Source organism: Aulonocara stuartgranti, assembly GCF_965226115.1.
Source record: "Aulonocara stuartgranti genome assembly, chromosome: 12".
NCBI lineage: Eukaryota > Metazoa > Chordata > Actinopteri > Cichliformes > Cichlidae > Aulonocara > Aulonocara stuartgranti.
The window spans coordinates 30,712,170-30,729,266 of record NC_138948.1 but is presented as its reverse complement, the minus strand read 5'-3'; the positions used below and the strand labels follow the sequence as shown (position 1 = coordinate 30,729,266).

General features: G+C 39.1%; 1 long non-coding RNA gene across 1 annotated transcript in view; it reads left to right on the top strand.

Annotated features, from left to right (window-relative positions):
* LOC309719107 overlaps positions 1-17,097 on the top strand; it is a 32,209-nt gene that overhangs the window by 14,903 nt on the left and 209 nt on the right. Inside the window, exon 2 of the long non-coding RNA XR_014280152.1 lies at positions 16,662-16,781. This is a non-coding gene — a long non-coding RNA (uncharacterized lncRNA). The remainder of the gene's footprint in view (positions 1-16,661; positions 16,782-17,097) is intronic.

The window sequence follows — 17,097 nt, the reverse complement described above, 5'->3', positions numbered from 1 at the left end:
CCAGGGTCCATGGTGCACAGTCAATTTCAGATCAATTCAATTTTATTTATACAGCGCCAAATCCCAACAACAGTCGCCTCAAGGCGCTTTATATTGTAAGGTAGACCCTACATAATACATACAGAGAAAAACCCAACAATCATATGACCCCCTCTGAGCAAGCACTTTGGCGACAGTGGGAAGGAAAAACTCCCTTTTAACAGGAAGAAACCTCCGGCAGAACCAGGCTCAGGGAGGGACGGCCATCTGCTGCGACCAGTTGAAGGTCAGATTCATGCTATAGCTAATCCAACAACCTAATGTGCTTATATTTTCCTCAGTTTGGCTTTTATAAAACACACAATTAGCTTTATTGTTTGGGGAGTGGTTTGTTTGTTTTTTGTGTTACGGTGTGAGACAACATCAGGCATCTTTGCTGTTGCAGAATTCTCCACTAGATTTCATTTCTGGATTACCTGGCAGACCTTATGACCTCTGTGAGGCTGCTAACATCACACCAAAAACAGAAACAGGAAAATACACACTCACACCAATTCATGATACCAGGCTGAATGTTAGGCTTTCAGCATGGCATCTCCTGCTTCCTGCCTACAACCTGTTTTACCTACCAAAGGTCTCCACAAAGCTCCGAGGCTGTGTGTACTGTACATTTGCGACCGAAGTTACATATCTGCTAACACTGAAGCTGAACAAAAATGGTGTGCACAGAGCAACAGATGGGGCACCTTGTCTACTTCTGCTATTCCTTACCTTTTGATGCCTTCAACAGCACAGAGTTCAGCCACTACACCTTGTTGTTTTTCTTTTACAAGAAGTAATAAAACAAAAAATAGGGCATGTTGAGCTGAGGGCACACATCATGCTGCAAGAAACAAAATGTGTTTTGATTTTTGTGCAGGCTGTGATCATTCTCAGCACCTCGTATTATTCGGCTCCACGAACAGGTTTCCCCTTCCCTAATATCCTTTGAACAAGCAGCATTTTGTTTACATGAGGCCCAAGTAAATGTTTGAAGTGCCTTATACACCATCAAACCTAGTTGCCTAATCTGTTATTCAGGTGCGTTGAGCTCTGGTAGTTGAGGTCATAATAATAGAGGCTCGTCTTTGATGAGAGCAATGTCATAATAGAGCCAGACTGTGTTTAAGTCTGTATGCTGAGCAGCTCATAAAAAAATCCTCCTCACAATACACCAATAAAGTAGAATACATTTATATGCAAATTAGAAGCCGGTGATACCACGTTGCCAGCAGGTATTAGGGAATAAGCGTGTCTTAATGAAATACCTTCTGCTTGCTGGCCACAGTATTATATAAACTTGTTCGCCATTCAGCACAAAGAGGGTCAATTCTACTTTTTATGTTGCTTGCTCACCTTTGACAAATTTGTTTAAAGGAGCAAGGAAAGTCTGCTGTTTCTCCTGCAGCAGCGGGAAGGCAGACAGGGCGGCAGCGGAGGCTCTGGCAGGATTTGATGTGATGCCAGCGGGGGCGCCGAGGAAAGTTTAAACTGCAGAAACAACAACTGCGAACATGATACTGTTACTGCAGATTCACCAGATGCTGCTGCTCTGTTACGCTCCAGCCCTACTGTCTTTGAAAAATGAGGTTTGTGTAAGTGCCCATAGCTTCTCCCCTTTTGTCTTATACTTACTTATTATCATCCAGTAGATGATTAATATTGTGACTCTGTTTTTGCTTTTCTGTCATACCGTAACCAACTTATTTAATTGTTTCCATGTTTCAGACCCTTAAGTAGTGTATTTGGACAAATGGCACAACTTCCGTGTGATTGGCTCTGGTACTAAATTAATTGAGCACAAAATTAAATTCTCAGTCACCATGCCGCTCAGAGCTGCAGGGCTAACATGATTATAGTTTGGGTTAAAAAAACACACACCCTTGTACAACAAGCTAAACTTTCTAGATGTAGTGAAAACTGAGTTTCACCACATTTTACATGCACTGACATACGCAACCACTAGCAGTTACATAACTGTAAAATGTACCTTGAGGCTGTAATAAAACATTGTAGTCTCAAACATGATGTGCTGAGCTCTGCCTCAGCAGATGAAGCTGTCACTAATCGCAAATGATACGAGAATCTCAAGATAAAGTGCACAACTCCAATTTGACCCTTTAATTCTGACTCTGGGGGTGAAAGACGAAGCCTCTGCAGCCGACAAATGCGTCCTTCATTTCCCCGAATTTGAAGGATGGGTCGGGCGTGTCCTTTGTGGCCCACCATATCCCAGAATTCATAGCGCGGCTCAGCCAATTTCAGTTTTCAACAATGGCGGCCGCTACTAAGTTTTAAAATTAGTCTTATTACTCTTTCTGGGTCACAAAATAAACTTTTAACATATTTTCAGGCGAGAAAGTAGCTGTGTAAACTTCAAATATCTGCTTGGTTTATCAAGACATCGCATATTTGCAAAAATGTGCCGACGTTTTCGGAGACGTCTGTTACCCACCCGCACGATAGCTAGCCGGGGGGTTCAATGGTCACTCAAGCCGGCGAGAGCAGTAGACTCCCGGCTTCATCGTTTTCAGACCCTGTCTTTCACTACTCAGGTAAAACATGATATATAAGTCACTCGGATAACTTAATAATGTAATTGTTTGGCTTTTTTCGGTGTGTTATTTGTTCCGGAGTAAATCGGTTTTGCTGAGATCAAAGTTATTAGATTATTAGATTAAATAAAACTATTAATCCATCGGGTGGGTTAAACAGAAATCCCTGCAGCATGGACTACCCTAAAGCTACATTCTTTAGGGTTATACCTGTAACACTCTGCCTATTGCCTTCATATTAAATCATTTTTGTGAATAATCTTTTTAAAATATTTCTTCACGTCATTATGCGGGCTGCAAGTAGAGGTGACATGGGCCGCGAGATTGAGACACAGACATCAGAGCCTCTTAATGCGTGTTTTGTTTGGGTTTCCACTGGCAAGGAAACTAAAAATAGAGAGGGCATAGCCTAACATATGAAACAGGAAAATACCCCCATGTAATCCATTCATTTCAACAAAGTAACTGTATTCTGAATACCACCTTTTTAAACGGTAACTCTAACAGAATACAATTACCCACAATTTGTATTTTAAATACGTAACGGCGGTACATGTATTCCGTTACTCCCCAATACTGGTCACCAGTGAACAGACCAGAGGCGCTGACCTCACCTACTCATGCAGGCACTGACAGTTTGGCTCTTGGTGGAGTAAAAAGGAGTCCTCGTATGCAGCGTTCTGCATGTTGATATAAGTAGTGACCATATGAAAGACGCATCAACCAGGTGCACGCAAGGTTCCAAATCCAACACATTTTTTACTCATCAGGCTAATTAACCTATCTGCAGCAAGGCTACAGCTCTATATCAGCAGCCATCTGCTGACGTGCTGTCTGTGCCATTACTGGCTCCTCCACCCACGTCTCAGCAGGCACGCCACCCATCAATCACAATCTGTTGCTCTCACTCGCTCTCTGATGATTTAGGCCTTCTGCACCATCATGGGCTAATTATTAACAAGGCTTAACAAGGCAGACATGCAAAGAGATATATGGCTGGACAGAAAGATGACCTCTGCTAATCTGCTGCCTCCTCATATTAAGTGCTGCAGGAGAAGGATTGGAAGTATGAGTCTTCTGCCCAATAATAAGAAACAAATTATACTCATCAAGTATCCTTTGGATATATTTGAAAAAATGTCCTGCCTGGTATACAAGGAACAGGAAGATAAGGACATTTAGAATCCAAATGTAATTCCTGGCTCACTGCTTTTTTATGAAAAAATCCACCTGAGTGTGTGATTATGTTGTGTTTTCTTTTTTTCTTTCTTTCTTTAAACTAACTTGAATGCACAGAGCTCTCTGTGTTCAACTTCAAGGGCAGAGAACTAGACTAGGACATTCTTAACTAAGAAGGTTCTAAGACATACTATACAAAAACATAATTTTTAGTATATGCATAAGACTGCATATACTAAAAATGTTTTTGAAAAGACTGAAATTTAATCTAAATATCTTGTATGTTAATTGTATGGATTCATGGCCACAACATTACACCAGTCTGACTGAATTACATAATTCTTATAATGCAGTGCTCTGGGTATTTTTATTTCTGAAGTTAATCGGTTTTAGTTTGACACAAAGACCAAGCAATGACAAAATGCTGATATGTACTATTTGGTTAGGTTCCAATTCAGACTATGCCGACCTTAAGCTATCTTTTTTTTTTTTTTTAAAGTCAGGTTGCGTTGGCAGCAACAGGCTATTTCAGATGTCCTCTACCCCCAGCAACATTTCCCAGTTCTTCCTGGGAGACAAGAAAAGATGAGATATTTGATCTCCCTAGCAAGTTCTAGGTCCACCACAGTGTCCCTTCATAGTTGTTCTGGACAGATCCTGATCAGATTGCCCTAACAAGCCTAGATATCTCCGTTGACTGGGAATGCTAAACGGCTCTATCCATGCCCCTTATGGAGTCCCTCACCCTATTTCTAAAGCTCTAAGGCTGTGTTTACCCAACCTATGGAGGAAAATCTAAACTAGAAATAAGAAATCAGAACAAAGGATATTAATATCTATGAAAAGGTAGATATGGTAGTAATGTTCCAACCTATTTGAAGCCAAGAACATTACTACCATGTGATATGATTTCAACATATGTTCCCTGCACATTAGGCATTTGACTAGTTCCCTCTGCACAGATGGATATGTTTAAGGTGCCGTAAGCAGCCAGTGTTCACTAATTAGATTGCAAGCTATTGCACGTATGCAAAGCCTCTGTACATCAAAGACTTAGTAACATAACTGTAACTACGGTTGTCATCTGAACCTTACAAGATCTGTGCAGTTTTTCATAAATAAGTTGAAGGCTGCAAAGTGTGCAAACAGCTAAGAATTGTATTGGAAGCTCAGTTTGCACCCTGCTGAGCACAGCATGTAGTGTTTCTTTGCCTTCACCTTTCCAAACACATGTAGAGAAAGCTGGAGGCAGACACTCAGACATACACGAATCCTTTGTCTGCACAGCATCTGTTTCTCTGTTCTGTGACTATCTGGCCAACACCCTTATATTTGCCGGTAAACAGCATGTCAACCTGCGTGAATTGGCTTCTCTGCACTGCACCGTCACCATGCCTTTTCATGTATTAACGTCATGCTGAGGCAGACTGGATTGTCGTTACGATGTCCCTATACAAACAAACTGTCAAAAAAAACAAAAACCTCCCTCTTGTCTATCTGCACTTTGCATGTGGCAAGGTAACCAATGGGCTCTGCCAGCAGAGATCGGTAAAAAGTAAAGGTATGAACCATGAAATATTCATGACTTCATATCCAGAGCAAAGCCTTAAGCAGAGCCCCTCACAGTCTGTTACACTCTGATGGGAAATGCATGACACATAGCAGTGTACACAGACATCCCCTGTTCCTCTGTTTTGTTTTGTTTTGTTTTTGGGTGATTATATAAATCTAAACCTCTCCATTATGTGGAAGGTTTAAAATGTGTAAGAACGAGTTGAGCATTTGATCATTAATAAATTACATGTATTTATTTTCTGTTTACTTTCATAACGTGTCACGTACAGAAGGGTATGTTAAAATTGCAATTAAGTCACAAAGAAAGAAAGAAAGAAAGAAAGAAAGAGTCTGAAAAATGAAGCTAGTACAAATATGCCTTAAACCCATCTTTTTCTATGGCCAAGATAAAGTGACTTCTCTGGTTGCAAAAAGACTTGAAGATGTATAGACATCTATAGGAAAAAGGCCTCCATTGCTTTGCTTTGAAACCTCCATAAAAACTTTCTTTATCATTTTAAGTGATGTCGACTAAAACACAAAGCTTATTTTGTAATAGATGATTTTCTTGACCAAGGTCGGAAATCATTATTAGAATCAGGAAACCAGTTTAAATCAGAGTATGTTGAGTTGTTATCTAATTAACATGTCTTCTCAGACAGATCCTCCTCTTGCTGGTTACATCAGGTCAAATCAGGCATGAAAACACCAAGATGGCAATGCTGAAATTATTCAATTCAAGGCTATCATTAACTAATGGATGATGTTGTGTCTCTGTGACTATGTACATCTTTTATAAACAGTCTATGGCTAAAACTTAAACCCAAGTTAAAAAGTAAAAATCAAACTCTGAAGTAACATCATGTTCAAGAAAAGAATAACAAAATGTACTGCATACAGAAGTTTAACCATTGATCATTAGCTTAAGCTTACCACTTAATGTCAAGCCTAATAAGGCTTAAGAACTTTACGAAAAATCCTGTTTCAGAAATAAATAAATAAATAACAAGAGTGACCAAAAGCCTCATGGACTCCAGAAACCAGAGTGTACATTACAATGTCTGCATCCTGACCTGTAAAGATTACATGAAATATTCATGGCTCTATATCCCGAGCAAACTACATAGCAAATTACAGTGTGACAAATATATTCCACCAGTATCAGGACAGTAAGACATTACGTTAACAAATTACTTCTCTTTGTTTTCTTCTTATGGTTCTCTAAAACAGTCAGGTAGGTTTAAACACCTGCTACTTTAATTAAGCAATTGTTCTGCTTTGGAATAGCTGTAAACACTCATTTTCTCACATATGATAATTCTAGTAGAAATGGATGATAATTACCGTTTTTATTTCACTTCCAATAATGGGTAATGTTTTTTAGAAGATGACATTTATTGTGTAATTGTAACTAATTTTACTACAAAAAGATTATTATTGATTGGTGTATATCTCTGAGCAACCACATAATGATACAACATAACAACCCTGACAGCTTAATTATGAAAGGAAATTCCCCTTAAAATGCATTTAAACAATAGTTTCCTTCCACGCCTAGCTCGTTTTTAGATATCTGAACTGTCACGTCTTTTTTTCAGCAGTTGAAATATTTTTTAATGGCTGTTTCCCTTGTTAAAAATGAATAAGGATAGTGAATTCAAGGTTAGCAAAAGGGGCAAGAAAAAAAGAAAGAAAACTTATGTGGTAACTAGCGTGGATAATATCGATCGATGTAGCCATTCAGGTCAGCTAAAAGCTGCACCAATTATTATAGTTTTGTGAACAATAGGTCAAACAACCAGGAGTAATGTGAAAAGAGTTCCTGGTGACAAACTTACATGGCTGCCATTTTTCAAACAGAAGTTGCAGTGACACTGAGGGAGAGGTAGGATGAACAGAAACAGAGATGGGTAGGGTATTGGTCATTTGGGTGAAATGGACCTTTAAAAAGTCCAGCACTGTAGGTGTATATTTAGGTGGCAAAGTAACTGTTATACCTAAATTATTCAAATGCAAGTCTGCTGTCTTTGTTGCCTATTAACACATTAAGATTCCCTAAACATGTCCACATGTAATATACTATCTTTCTTCAATTCAATTCACTTTTTTTATTTATATATCACTAAATCACAACAACAGTTGCCTCAAGATGCTTTATAGTGTAAGATAAACCTTTACAACAATAGAGAGAAAATCCCAACAATCAGATGACTCCCTATGAGCAAGCACTTGGCAACAGTGGGAAGGAAAAACTCCCTTTTAAACAGGAAAAAACCTCCAGTGGAGCCAGGTTAAAGGAGGAGCAGCCATCTGTGAGGAGAGGGAGACTGGAAAGAAGAAACAACATGGAGGAGAGCCAGAGATGAATAATAACTAATGATTAAATGCAAAGTGGTGTACAGAAACACAGAGATTGAAAAAAGGGTGAGTGAAGAAGAAACGCTTTCTGCAGTGGGGTTCAGGGTCACCTAATCGCTATATAAATAAAACTGAACTAAACTGAATTGAATGAAATATTCTAAATGCTGTTTGTATTATTTTATATCATATACACATGAAAGATATCAAGGTCATGACTATATAGTCAGTATTATGACTATAATACTGATAATAACCACTGCAAATACTGACTTTGAATTTAAGGTGGACAACTAAGGGAAACCGGACATGTCAGGCCTCCCGGGATGATTAACTCTCACCTGTGTGTAATTGTGTGATCAACTGTTTCCTGCTTCCAGGTGAATAAGCCTTGATTCCTTAAGCAGAGTAGAAAACTTGTATATAATAGCCAGTAAATTTACAAAAACAAAATAAGCAACCATGAAACTTGACATTATATAACCTATTTAGCCAATATCTGCCTGTTTACGTTCTTTACAGACTATAGACTGAAATGACTCTTACCATGTATAAACCGACCTACTGTGACTTCAGTAATACACATAGGCTGTTCTGCCTTTGCCTCGCAATTAGCATCACAGCCCTATATAAATGAAGTTAATATAGATCAATAATACTAACATTAATTAATGTTGGGCAATGTTATGCCTCACTATTCCAAGCTGCAAAGATTAATAACAAAAAAAGTATTCAAAGTATTGATTTATCTTGTTGCCATAGATAAGATATGCCATAAAGGAGCCACACTCAAAAAAGTTTTGGGGAAAGTTAGTGTGAGGGCATAAATAACAACTAATTCAGCTCCACTTTGATGGGTCTCCCTCTACATCTGCCTGACATTCACCATGTCCGTACTGAGGCGCACAGTCTCGTCCTTTCCAAGCTGTCACTGCTGCCTCTGCTCCCAAGGGGCAAATCCACCGCCAAATCATATCATTGCTCTCTTATCAAATGGTCACCAAACTCTTTAAAGCCAACAGTTCAGAACTCTTTCACATAAAACAAAGTGAAATCTAATACAAAGAAGGACAAAAATGACGAATCTTCTCTCAGACTTGTCTGATCAAGATGATTTTGAATATTAATTCTCTTCAAATTTCTGAAGGCAAGCTGTAAGTCATAAGCCCAGCATTTCTTACTTGGCCTTGGTGAAGCGGGCAATAATACAAGAACTCATTCAGAACTCTGCTGCCTGTGGTAGAAATAATATTTCATGTACAGTCCACCTTGGGTTCTACTAAAAATATAGCAAAGATTAAATGAAACTTCCACATTCAGTAGCAGTCAAAATTACACAGATATTTGACAGAAATGATTAAACAAAGCACTGCAACATCGACAATAGTCTTTGGTGACATTTACTTTGACAACATACTTCTGAAATCTAGAGTTTGTTTTTTCTTTGATATTCCAGTCTGTAGTGTCATCCTGCCAAGATCTAAAGAGCTCTCTAAGGTCTTTAGAAAAAGGTTGCGAATGTCAGTGAGTCTGGAAAAGGATTTAACTTCATGGGAGGTGTGCCAGGAAAAATATTACAGCCAATAAACAGATGGCATAAACATGTGTGTAAGCGCAAAAGCAGCAGAGTATATATGCATTGGTTGTGGTAAAATTATAAACCCATCCTTTCTAATGAATGTCAATCAGAATTTGGTGTACATGCATGAGACTGAGCCACTCAATCCTTGCCTTTCAAATGGATGTACTGTAGCTGTACTCACGTATCAGGCTGTTATATAAATATGTGTGTGCACGAGAGATTGCACAATACCACTTTTTTATGTCCGATACCAGTATCATAAATTTGGATATCGTCCGATACCGATATGAATCCGATATAGTGTGTTTTTTAATCAATAAAACTGTTTTTTAAATATCTTGCTGCTTTTTGTATAAGTTCATACTCAAGTTAAAAAAACAAAAACAAAAAAACACTAAAGCTATTCTGTTATACCTGTATGCAAAAAATGCACTGCACCCAAAATATTTCATAGTTCAGCAATACTGATCAATCTAATAACCTTAAACCTACTCCATCCTCCCTATTCTGGTATTTTAAAGAGTAAGCAACCTAACTAATAGGGCTCTAAAACTCCCAGCAAAATAAAAAATAAAAAATAAATAAAAAATAGGGAACCACCCCCCACCTCATGATGCTTCATCGACGTAATCAACTTTAATTTGATGCAGTGTGAAAAAAAAATGCCCAGAAATAAATTATTTTTCAAGAATAATTAAATAGATTCAACATCTTTCTTCAACAGAACTGCAGACTGCACAGATGGTACCTTCCCAAAGGAAAAAGTACTATAGCTTACTAGGGTATATTAGACTTAATAGTTACTATATACAGTAATGGACTTCTATTCATTTTACATCAGATTAAAACTTTGGGTGTAAGATTCAGATAATTATTTAATAAAAGCCAGACATTTTAAATGAGAATAAGAAAGAAAAGTATATCTTTGTGCCCCCTTCTTCCTGTTCATGCCCTATCGGCCCCCCTGACTAAACTTTGCTAGATCCGCCCCTGCACAGTTACCAGCCGTCAGCTACGTAGAAAAGGATCCTGGTCTAGAAAGTAATATTAAATAAATTCTAACAACAGATTGTCAAGCTTAAACGTGCTGCTGTTATTCAGCCGCTGGTTTCCTCTTTCTGGTGCAAAGTGGGAGATAAACAAACAAGGGAGACGGACTCGTGACAGAAAAGCTGATCAGCTGATCACTGATCAGTTTCATGATTGACGTAGCAGCAGGAGAGGGAGGGGGAGAGAAGAGGCAGTCGCTCCATATATCGGTTGTTAAGCTTAACGTGGGAATGCTTTACAAACATTCAGAGATGAACTTACACATTTGCTTTACTTCTCTCTGGGATCACTTCCTCAGAGATGAAATGCTGGTTTGGTAGCGAAGCTACAAATACACACAGCCGCTCTATCACGTGAGCGCACTGCTCCGACGTGCTATGGTTTATGAGGAGAGTTACGCGTGTCGCAAGTTTTGTGAGGTGCTTTTTTGATATTTAATGGATCAGATTACATTTTTTATTTCTCTCCGATATCCGATCCAGTAATTTACGTCAGTATCGGACAGATACCGATACGTAATATCGGATCGGTCCATCTCTAGTGTGCACATGGTCGGATAGATGCATAAGGTGTGCACATTTTCACATAGTTTTTTTCTTCACAAATAGAGTTGCAGAGCGACAACTCACTCATTTTTTTAGAACATTTCTCACTCTCAGTTTGTCACCCCTTCTCATCATATTTTAACTGAAGACGTGCCCTTAAGCGTTATTACCTAGACCCTTTAGTTTCGATTTCCAATGTGAAGGAATGAGGAATCGGGCTTTTCTGTCTGGCAATTCGGTGAATGAGTCTGGGTTTGGTGAGTAGTCTGACTGCTTTGTGACAAGGGTTTGGTGTAGGGGTGGGATTATGGTGATTTGTTTTTCAGGAGTTGGGCTCAGCCACTTAGTTTCAGTGAAAGGAACTCTTAGTGCTTTAGCATACCAAGATATTTTTGACAATTTCATGCTCCCAACATTATGGGAAAAGTTTGGAGATGGCCTCATTCCTGGTGCAATATGACTATGTACCAGTGCACAAAGCAAGATCCATTAAGACATGGACGAACAGGTTTGGTGTGGAAGAACTTGACTTGGCCGGCACAGAGTCCTGACCTCAACCATATAGAACACATGAATTAGAATGGAAACTGCAAGCCAGGCCTTCTTATTGCATTCTTTTCAGGATTGTGGGTGTGGCTGGAGCCTATCCCAGCAGCAGTCGTAGGGCTAAAACACAGAAACAGATAACATTCCCACATAGGGCCAATTTAGAATCGGTAAGTAACCTAACTCAACAATCTGCATGTCTATGGAAAGAAGCTGAAGTACCCAGACAGACACTTAGAGAACATGCAAACTCCAGACAGAAAGGTGGAATTGAACTCACAATGAAGACATCACAAGGTTAATTTTGCTTTAAATATTATTTATTTTCTATCACTGTAGGACATTAGGAAACTTTTAAAATTTATTTTAGATAAATTACATATAATTAATAATAAAGCCTCCTGTTGTACTTTCTTTATTCATCTCTTTTTCACCTTTATCAACCACTACTATATTTAATTATGAGTAATTATTTAACTCTGGCTTTTTCTCCCATCGTGTGTCTTTTTGTCCTGTCTCTCTGTGCGCTCTTCTCTTTCCCTTCGCCCCCATGTCTGCCGCTTCCTTGTGCGTGGTTCTCCTGGAGGTTTTTCTAACTGTTAAAATTGAGTTTTTGCTTTCCATTGTTCCCAAGTCCTTGCTTATACAGAGTTGTGTGATTGTTGGATTTCTTTCTCTAATATTGAATGGTCTTTACCTTATAATATAAGAGCTCATTGTTGTGAAATGGGGCTATATAAATAAAAAAAAAAATAAAAAAATCTTTTATACTCTATTATTTATTTTTTATAGATTCACACACATTCACTGGAAAGAGGTAAGAACCTCACAAGAAATACAGCACTGTCTCAAAGAAATGTTCATATGAGATTTGTGACTTGAACACAAATCCAATGTAGTACAAAGTATGAAATAGGTATTCAACTGTTTCTCTACACTATGTATACAGCTGGTGCCATCTGAGAGAAATATTTATGGCCTGGGAGTTGGTAACAAGGGTCACTCTATTTAATCTGCTTGTTAAATGAAACATTTTGATTGCTCTTGCTGGGATCATATCTTTTACACTAAAGTAGGCCATTGCATTCATGATATCAGTGTGTTTCTTCATTTGTTGTGATAAGTCACTACACTGGAGAAACCACTGTGGTCTTCCATTATGGTTTGTGGTGTCACCTGCCTCTGTGGAAACGTGCTTTTGGCACAATTTGAAATGCATGCTACTCTGTTTCTTTGTTGGACTGTAAATAGGGAAATTATCTTGACATTACTGAATCCTCTGACCATTTATTTCAGTGACATCCTTGTCTTTTGAGCCTTGGGCTGCATTCGTTGGCCTGTCTTGTTGTGTAACACTGATTGCTTGAGTTTTTGCTAACATTTTTGGTGGTACTTTTCTCTTTTTTTTAACACATTACCACATGTGCTGCTGCTAACTGCTCTGCTTTTTCTCTATGCTGTATGTGTGTCAGCCTAACTGGACAAGCATCTAACTCTATACTAGCTCCATGACTAGTTTGCCTTGGTGCTATTTTTTATTATCACTGGCCTTTCATGGTGTCTGTAAAAACATGGATGGACTGAGTTCTATCAACTTTATGTTAACCGTGACTCTTTTTTTTTTATCAAGGAAATCATTTTTTCCTAATTATTGTTCATATTGTATCGTCCTGCCTTACAACAGCTCGTGGCACAGAAAAACAACCAGATTTTTTAGTGGTTTTTTAGTGAAGCTTCCTGTACTACCTGTGAAATGTTGTAGTCTGCTGTAGTTGTAACTGGCGTTATTTACACTTCTGTTGAACAAATCATTGAAAAGCAAATTTCCCTTCAAGCATATCACCTTTCTATGTAGATACTGTATACCCCTTACTTAGCTCTGTTTCTTATCTTTATGTTTCTTCCTCAGAATTTCCTGATAACTAGCATTCTCTCAATCATAAGGCATGACAAGCTCCAAAGGTGAGGGGACTCAACAGTAAAATCTTAGTTACTTTGATCCTGCTTTCTGAATGGTGCCGACTACCTGCATAGAAACCATTTCAGCCAAGTGACTTCATAGAAAGTAAAACAATGGTGGCACTGACAGCTTTATTTGGAACGACTGAGTCTTTGTTATTTGCCTTAAGGGGCTTTACAATTTGCCAAGCATATAACAGCCTTTCTTCTCAAATCACCCCTTTGGATACAGAAAAACACCCAAACAATGTTAACTGAAAAAAGGAGATCTCAGGAGAAGCAGTTGGGGAATGTATTAAATGAAGAAAAAAAAAGTAAAAATACACATTTGTTTGTTCACATGTATGTAAATGCACTGCTCCAAAAATTAACAGCACGCTTAAATCAAACATTGGATCTTGATTAACAAAATATTCAGTTTGAAAATCTCTGCTCTTATAAATCTTTTATGAATCTCCTGAGTATAAAATGACAGTCAACTTCAAATATAAATCATAGGCTGATCATAATGTGGCTCAGTGGTGTGTGTGGGCCTCATGTACCTGTTTGCATACCCAAAGAAATTTGGGCATACTCCTTAGGAGAATGTGCCCTGGGGGCTCCGCTGTGAAGAGAAGAGGATCTCCCAGTTCTGGTGTTCTCTTTTACGAATGCGAGTGGAGCTCTATGGTCTTGGGCTATGACTAGTGATCCAACTAAAGGATTTTGGGATCTTGTACCATGCTTATGGAGTCTGTTTCCAACAGTTCGGTTAGAAGAATGCACAAGAACAGGCAGGTGAAGGCCACCTTGGAAGTTTTTGGCAGTGCTCCTTCTGTTCTTCCGCATTCCATTATTTAATTATTACTACACCCTTCTACAGCCCTGGCCAGGTCTTCTCATGTAATGGCTTGTCTCCTGGTAGCTTTTTCACACTCTTGAGACTGCGCTGGGAGACAAAATAAACCTTCTTGTGGTGACATGTATGGAAACACCTAGCAACAACAAATGGATGTGAAGGCTCAGATGGTGGCACTTTCAGATTCAGAGCAGAGCATCACATCATCTGCTTGCCTTTCTGTAAAACTTACTGCATGCCACCAGTACATGCTCCATCCATTTGCTTATCCTTTTTAGGGTTGCAGGGGGCCCTATCCCAGTGGTCATAGGGCAAGAGGCAGGTTACACCATTTAGACTGATCAATTAACCTATCCCCACTAAGTGCATGTCTTAGACTGCGGGAGGAAGCCAGAGTACCCAGGAAGAACGCAAAAACACGGAAACACACTGGCCTGATGGTAGACTTGAATTCAGGACATTCTTGCTGTGTGGCAACAGTATTAACCGCTGTGCCACCCTACTACCGTTTTCCTCATTACCTATTAGCAGTCTAAATGATTTGAGATCATTTAGACTAACTCTAACCACTTACATAAGCTGTATGTGGACATAAAGCCATACATTGCATAATATGCTATGAATTGTATGAAACATTTGTAGTAATTTGTAAGTGTTCTGACCTTTGGGGGTGGTGGATTTGATAAAAGAAGTTCCTGTTTTCTATGGCTCTTACACTCTTACATAACTAAATGCTGAAGTTGGGGAGTGATAAAATATCGACTTCTTCTATAGTTTGGTAATGAATCAAAAAGTACCCTCTATGCTTTCCTTATCTGAGGACACATAGACTGTTTGTTGGTACTAAACAGCTTTCCCAGCTAATGAGTTTCTCCCAGATCACCACTGAAGTCGCCCTCACCTCTTGTTCCTGTAGAACTTCCTGACATTAAGAAAGCTAATTCCCAGACACTTGTGCCCTCAATTTCAAACTAGCACCAAATCCTCTTAATAGATTACGCACCATCAATCAGCACACACAAAAGCAAGTGAGGGAGTAAGCTCAATACCCATGACTAAGCTTATTTGCCCTGGTGGTGATATGACAGCAACCATCGGAGAAAGGGATGTTGAGATGCACTTTTCCACCACATTACATCTCATCCACAACAGCAGACAAGGCTAATGAAATAGGATATGGAGAGTTCCCCTCAAACAGCCTTGCCTGTGACAATTGCCATATGGGACCTTTAAAAAGCTGCATCTCAGATAATCCAGAGGGGCTGTCATTTCGCTTCAGTTTCATTTTCAGTGTCGCAGAGGCAACCTATAGCCAATTAGTCCAGCGGTCATCAGTGGAAGAGGAGATGGAGCTGCGGTCACTGCCGGTCCTCAGATGGCTGACCTTGGGAGCAGCAGACTTTCCCTGCATGCATCTGGGTCTATAGAGGAAGTGGAGCTTAAAAGCATCCTCCCTGCTACACCTCCTGCCCCAAATTAGATAGAAGCCACTAGATAGCACATAGCATCAAATCTGGATCACTCCTGCCCCCTACTGGTAAGAAACCGGTATACCAGAGACCAACAGCAGCAGCACAAGGTGATGATCAAATGTTGCACTGATGGCTTAAAAGACAGGACTCTGGAAAAGGTGGAAAGTTGCAGAGGCTTGGCTCACAGCACAACACATGACAAATGCTGAAAGTCCTGTGAACAAGCACGTTGAGTGAACTAGACTTCCGAACACATGAGTACAAACTGTGTTCGGAAGACTTCTTTCAAAGTCACCTAAAGAATCTCTAGAAGTTAGGAGACTGAATGGTTTTAGAAACTGTTCCTGACTTTCAAAACTAGGCCACTCCTGATTGGGGAAATTTCACAAAGGACGCACAGCAGCTTCTTCAATTCACACCCTTTGTAGTGAGCTTAGGAATTATGAGTTTTCCAGGGGAAAAAAGGGGATTTGTATGCTGAAGGAGCCACTGGAATGACAGCCGCTATAAATGAAAAAAAGAAAAGAAAAAAAGACTCACACAGTAACAGTAAGCCATTATAGAAATGTCAGGTCACTTCTTTTGCCTCTCATGTAACGCTTCTTAGCTGCACTATGTTAAATGTAATCCATTTACTGTGCGGACATACTGTAATTATAATAATAACAAAATAATCAGGAAATTAAATTCCATCCCAGTCAGTCATTATTATGTCTTTGACAATTACACAGTGAGCTGGGAGGGAGAAATGCAATGTGTCATTCTTTGAAAGGTGCTGTGCCGATTTTACAGTTTTCACCACGAAAGCACAACGGACTCTACTTCTGAGCATATTAAATAATATACAATCTAGATAAAAACATTATCTACATCAGCCACAAACATACTTACAGTTTATCAGTGATCCCTTCATGTTAAATTTGTATTAGTTCTTTTTTTCCTTCAAATGAGGATGATGTGTGGTTGGCAAAAAAGTGTTTTCAGCACAAATACAAACTGTTACAGGCGGAATGAACCCTGGCAGATGTTCCTGGTTGGTTCATCTGCTCTCTATCACCATATAATGGAACCTGGAAGGCAGTCAACACATCATATCGTACCATGTGATTGAGCTCCAGCCAACGGGTGAGCCAGTTGTAATGCCAGTATCATTACTTTTACCGAAACTGTAGCATTATCATCAAGGGCTCATTAAAGCCATCATGCCTCCATATGTTTTAATCAGCCTGTCCAATTACTATCACAAAGTCCACCCCCGGGGTGCATCTGAGCTAGATGTGGATCATACCTTTTTTTTAATGACATATGACTTGACATATGTTAGGTCTGAATTTTTTTTTAAAAAGCAAGAACCGCAGGGTATTTTCCCTGTTTTTCTGTTATCTATCTGTAGATCGACAGAAAAAATCAAAATGTTTGTAACACTTTAAGAAAAAAAAAT